This window comes from Chenopodium quinoa, unplaced genomic scaffold (assembly GCF_001683475.1).
Source record: "Chenopodium quinoa cultivar QQ74 unplaced genomic scaffold, ASM168347v1, whole genome shotgun sequence".
Classification (NCBI taxonomy): Eukaryota; Viridiplantae; Streptophyta; class Magnoliopsida; order Caryophyllales; family Amaranthaceae; genus Chenopodium; species Chenopodium quinoa.
The window spans coordinates 1,707,140-1,714,003 of NW_018742616.1; the positions used below are offsets into that span (position 1 = coordinate 1,707,140).

At 34.0% G+C, this 6,864-nt stretch overlaps 1 pseudogene; it reads left to right on the top strand.

Moving 5' to 3' along the window:
• Window positions 1–937: 937 nt before the first annotated feature.
• Window positions 938–6,256, top strand: LOC110721291 (annotated as a pseudogene).
• The last annotated feature ends 608 nt before the right edge of the window (window positions 6,257–6,864 follow it).

Sequence of the window (6,864 nt, forward strand, 5' to 3'; positions counted from 1 at the left end):
GACATATTTATACCATTAAAAAATATTATAATACCATACTTAATTATGTCTAACTACTCCATAAAAAGTTCATATTATTTAGAAAAATTGTCATGGCATTTGATTCTTGGTACAACACGAGTATGGATTAAAACTTAGCGGTATTTTTTGTTTAAATAATAAAGACATTTCATTTACCATGTACGGAATATTTAGATTTTGTACTTTCTTAGACAACGGATATACTTAGTGTACTAATTTATTCAAATTGAAATTTTAATTAATGACTTTCACTTGACGTGGGTTTTTGGTCAGTTGAAGAACTCCCCGCATGCGTTGATAGTGGGCCGGCTAATATGCTACGGAGTACTTTCTTGATATGATAAATTGAAACTTAGATTAAATAAATAAATTAGAACTGCCCAATTCTATATTATTAAGATTCGTTGATGAAAGTTTCAAAGATCATATAAATATCTATCAACGTAACTTAATTCAAATTATCAATCAATTTTTTTTTTTTTTAAATAGATAAAATTAGCTTTTTTACCTCTCATTATTTGATTCATTTTTTAGTGCTAGCTTCATGTTTTTGCTGAGAAACTAATCTTCACAGCATTGATTTAGGTATTATATTGCTTTTTTTTTTTTTTTTTTTTTTTTGAGATTTGGTTTAGAAAAAGAAATACTAGAGTGTAAATTAATGTACTATATGCAAGTGTTAAATGCAACATTTTATTGCATCTATCACATGTTATAAAGTTTTTTCCGGTTACATGTAAGTTATTATTATTATTATTATTATTATTATGAAAAATCTAATCTTTGATTAGTTTCCCTTTCCATTAAAAGATGAAGCATTGATCAAATAAGTGCATTTATTCAATGTTTGAAAAATAAATGAGCCATAACATGTATATTAGATATAAAATAAGTTGGGCCAAGCCATGGACGGGGATAAAACATGTAAAGAAGATTAATAAGGGTTCTGTTTTTCTATAATTTTTAGAACGTCTAGTTATGAAGAAATTGCTAAAACATTGTTCGTTTGGCAGATTTTCGTCGAAAATTTTTGTGGAAGGAGAGATTTTGGAGGGCTTAAACATGGCTTCCAAGTTAGAGGAAACTCGTGAAGCTGCAGAAGATGTTGATTTGGTAATATATTAGTTGGTGTTCATTTAAATTTACATTTTTTTTTTTTGGCAAATTGGCATATGATTGTTGTAAATGTAGATAATTTTGTTTGTATGTACTTTATGTGCAGGAAAATGTACCAATTGAAGAAGTATTTGAGAGTCTTCAATGTACGAGAAATGGGTTAAGTTCTGATGAAGTTGAGCAAAGAATTGCAAAATACGGATACAACAAACTTGAGGAGAAAAAGGCAAGTGGGTGAATAATGGTTAAGAGTAGGTCACGTTTTTATCTTATGTTGTCCAGATATAATAAACATGTTTCGAATTTAGCTCATAAAATTACGAACTTTCTTTTCTATCCTTTTTGTATCCGCCGAGGCATGGTAAAGATGGCGGATAATTTGATTCTAGCCTTTAATCTAACACAAATTGTTATAGATGAATTCCAAATCAAGCGTGTCTTATGGTTTTGAAATAGAGGGAGTAATTAATATCTATCAGCAAAGTGTTATGTTCGTTTGATTTGTGTTATATGAATTTTCCAAAATGTATAGTACATTATTACTACTTTGTATGATTTAAGAATTTGCATGGGAAATTTTGTTGGTTGACAGGAGAACAAATTACTGAAATTCTTGGGATTTATGTGGAATCCTCTATCATGGGTCATGGAAATTGCTGCTATCATGGCTATTGCCCTTGCTCATGGAGGGGTAATTACTACCTTTACACTCTTCCTCTTCTCAACTCTCATGATGTTAATTTTACGTCGACTTCTCATATATAAGCAAAAGTTTTAAATTGATTTAAGGATTTCACATTAAAAAAAAGTTCAAAGGTGTTTTTGACACCACACTTTTTCATGTATGATTTATACTACAAGTACTTTGTACTCCATATGTTATAAAATTCGGTAAATTTATTTAACTTTGATCCAATATGAAATTAGACCTACAAGTTTTTATTTAGCATCTAGGTTATTATAAAATTTGCCACACCGAATGTCATAAAAAATAAAACCAGAAAAATGAATTGTTACTCTGTTTTCCTCTGTTTTATTTCCTTTTTTTAATTTAATTTTATTAATATTAGTAGTAGTAAAAGTTACATTTGTTTATCATCAGTATTTAATCTAAAATGAGTACGACTGATGGAGTGTTACATTTAGATACGTACAAAATTTTAATGTTATGAAACTGAAGGAAATTTAATGGGTGTATTTTATTTTTTAATTAAAAAAACAGAGGAAAGGACCAGATTATCCAGATTTTATAGGAATAATAGTGCTGCTGCTGGTAAACTCAACAATCAGTTACATAGAAGAGAACAATGCTGGCAATGCAGCGGCCGCTCTTATGGCTCGTCTGGCCCCAAAAGCTAAGGTACATATATCAGTGTTATATTTCTTCTGTTTCATAAATATTGCAACATATAAAGTTTTACTTTTACGTGTTGGAAAGTAATTGTAAAAAACTTGTCGTATTGTAACGTATTAGTTAATCAGAATCGTTAATAAGAATAAATAAATTTAAGTAGGTCCTAAGAGATGGGGAGTGGAATGAAGATGATGCAACAAGATTGGTACCAGGGGATATTATTAGCATCAAACTTGGAGATATTGTACCTGCTGATGCACGTCTTCTTAATGGTGATCCTCTCAAAATTGACCAGGTTAATTATCTTCTTATATAATTGTTACATTATAGTATTATACATTGGCCAATCTGTATTTTATTTGGTTATTTTTATTTATTTAATTTTTGGTCAGTCACTCAGCCGGCTAAAGTGCTATACATGTAGTTAAGCATGCAATGATAATGTATTTTGTCTTTCATTATCTTCATCTGTCTTTATAATGAAAGGATCAATATAATAGTGGTTCTACATATTGTTGAAATTAAAAGACCGTGACAAAATGAAAATAATAAAGAAAAATCCTTCTCATGTACGGAGTAGATATAGTGGTACACATGTCTATAAATTCGACATCCAAAGACCACGACATAAGAATTTATGATTATTACGGTTCATTTGGTGTTTGGTATCGACTAAACTCTATGAATGGTCGAACAAGATATAGTGTAATGATTTTACCAAGATAATATTTACCATATTCAAGACAACCGTTCTTTGTAAGAGAACACAAATGTTTGTAAGCTAATACGAACTTCTATTGGCTAGATGTTACTTAATTGTCAAACAAGACGGCCAACAATTACTAGCTAGCTTTGCATTAGGCTATGTACAAATATACGCCTTTCAAAATTGGCCAAAAATGTCACATTAGGACTTGTATCATATATTAAAAACCTCTATAACTTGAACTTTACACAAAGGCTAACAAGGTTAATAATTTCGCTTAACAAAAAATTATGTAAACTTAGACTTTCAAAATATGCCTTTTGGTAGCATAATTCTTAGCAAGTATAAGAAATTTTGTACTTATTAGTTATTGTTCGAAAGTTTTGTTACTTTTTTTTTTTCTTGACATTGGCTTCCCTGAAAATGTAACAGTCAGCACTTACAGGAGAGTCACTTCCAGTGACTAAACATCCAGGAAACCAAGTTTATTCAGGCTCAACATGTAAGCAAGGTGAGATTGAGGCCGTTGTTATTGCAACCGCATCAATACTTTCTTTGGCAAGGCTGCTCATCTTGTAGAAAACACTAATCATGTTGGCCTTTTCCAAAAGGTCAGTGTGTTTTTAAATTCTAATGCTGCATTGTTTAATTTTTATGTAATCATTGGTAATCTTATAATGTGCAACTTTCGGTTGTTGGGCTGCAGGTTTTGACATCAATTGGGAACTTCTGTATATGCTCAATCGCGGTTGGAATGTTGATTGAAATCATAGTAATATATGCATTGCACCAAAGGCCATACCGCGTTGGCATAGACAATCTCCTTGTCTTGCTTATTGGTGGGATTCCTATAGCCATGCCTACTGTTCTCTCTGTTACTATGGCCATTGGCTCACATCGCTTGGCACAACAGGTAATTTTTTTAGTTTAAAACTATATGTACTCGTGTAAAAATAATAGTCACGTGTACTATCTATCACAAGTCCTAGGAGTCTAGGACCATGGCTTTAAAAAAAAATGTGAGCTGATAAAGACGGTCTTAATTTGCAGGGTGCAATAACAAAGAGAATGACAGCAATCGAGGAAATGGCTGGCATGGATGTTCTTTGTAGTGACAAAACTGGCACACTGACACTTAACAAGCTAACTGTTGATAAAAATTTGATCGAGGTTTTGTATACTTTCCTTAATTAATGTCACAAAATTAAGTACTATACAAAATAGTGACATTATTAGCTTATTGCAGGTATTTGCCAAAGGTGTGGATAAGGACATGGTAGTGTTATTGGCTGCTAGAGCATCGAGAACAGAAAACCAAGATGCTATTGATGGTGCTATTGTATCAATGTTGCCGGACCCTAAGCAGGTATATTTTATACATGTGTAGGCTAGCTACTAGGTGGTCGTTTGGTTGACATATAAATACACGTGAAGTTACAAGTAGTCTTACATGAAACATGAGTTTTGATCTAAGTTGTTTTATGTTTTTGAGAGAAGGCAAGGGAAGGGATCAAAGAGGTTCATTTCCTACCGTTTAATCCAACTGATAAAAGAACCGCGCTGACTTACATTGATGAAGCTGGTAAAATGCACAGGGTTAGCAAAGGTGCACCAGAACAGGTATAAACATTTTCAGAAAATCAGTATAAAAAAAATTGTATTTACATTGCTTCACCACCTTACTAATATGTCTACCTTAACAGATTCTAGAGTTGGCTCATAACCAATCAGCAATTGAGCGTAGAGTTCATACAGTTATCGACAAATTTGCTAATCGTGGACTTCGTTCTCTTGGTGTTGCTCGCCAGGTAACCACTGCATGATCTTGTTCCATGAATAATGTGTTTCATTAGTAGATTTAATAATCTTATAAAAGGGTATAATATAATGTTATTTTTCTTAAAATGCATAGCTGTTTAAGGCATCATTGCTTGTACAATAGTACTTTACCATGCCATTATATTTTCTTGTAACTCTGTGTAGGAAGTGCCTGAAGGTACCCAAGAGAGCCCAGGTGGTCCATGGGAATTTGTCGCGCTTCTACCACTTTTTGACCCTCCCCGTCATGATAGTGCTGAAACAATCAGAAAGGCTCTGGACCTCGGTGTCAGTGTTAAGATGATTACAGGTTGCTACTTATATTGATCAACCTTAAAAAAAAAAACAATCTAACTCAAAAGCAGGGAAATGAACCTAATTTTTGCTTGTTATTACTTTTTTGTTAATTAAATCAGGGGATCAGCTCGCGATTGGGAAAGAAACAGGAAGGAGGCTTGGAATGGGCACAAACATGTACCCCTCTTCAACTATACTAGGAGACAACAAAGACAGAAGTCCTGATATGCCACCAATCGAAGAACTAATCGAAAATGCTGATGGTTTTGCTGGTGTTTTTCCTGGTAATTGTCCTGCATTTTTCAGCGGTTTTTCAATATATTATGTTTATCTTGTTCACGTAAAATGTTTAATTCAATTGCAGAACACAAGTACAATATTGTAAAGATACTGCAAGAGCGAAAGCACATTGTTGGGATGACAGGCGATGGAGTGAATGATGCCCCTGCATTAAAGAGAGCTGACATTGGTATCGCGGTTGATGATTCTACTGATGCTGCTAGGAGTGTTATAAACCGAACTGCTGTAAACAATAAAAACAGAACAAAGTTACCGGGAACTAGACTGAGTCGCGGACTATGTCGCTCTCTTTAGAACATTCACGGTACTGCCCTTTAATTTGTGCAAGCAGCTCGTACAACAACCGGATGTTCCCCAGGATAAAACAGTCTTTCACAAGTATAAAATACCGGCGGGTTTGCACCGAACTACCGGACAACGGAACACCAGAAAATCAGAAAGAAACTGCTCGACTGTTTTGAGAGGAAGAGAAAATATATTTTGCAAAGTGGTTTTCTGTAACTTTTGCCGTGTGTTTTAAAAACAAAGCTGGAACCGTCCTTTTATAGGTAAAGATACGTAACGGCTTAAGCATGAAAACGGGAGAAAGATTAGCAACGTTTACTGCAATTAGTGTATTCGTTAAGCAAGAATCAAGGCATTAAATCAGTGTAACGGTGCAACGTTTAGCAGTAAAACAGCAACGAGAATCAAGCAATGTAACGGAAAAATTTAAACCAAAACAGTAAAACGTTTTGTAATTGAATATTAATCAAACCGGTAACGAAAATTAAGTTTGTTTAATAACCCAAACCCAAACCCGACCCAGCCCAGCCCGGCCCGGCTCGGTTCGGCGCACGTGTGATATATGGTTTACCATATAGGTCCTCCCTCTCCGCAAAATGTGGGTAGCCCAAGGGCCACACCCCTTTAGCCCACTCTCTATATTATAAAGAGAGTAAAACTCTCATTTCCCACCAATGTGGGACTTTGAGTTTTTTCCACAAAATTCACACACAAAATTCACACACTACACACTTGTTGTTCCAACAATCCCCCACTTGAATTTTTTGAAAACATTTTCGAGCAGAATCCTTACACATATAGATTGTGCATACACAGAAGTGTTTTTCAACTTGAACTTCTGCATAGTCAATACGATTCAGATTTAACAAGGGTAACTCGAAGTTTTGAACCCTATCTCTGACAACGTACCTCACACGACCTATTCTTGGTGTTGTTAAAGACCCGTGCTATTACGGCCATGCACGTC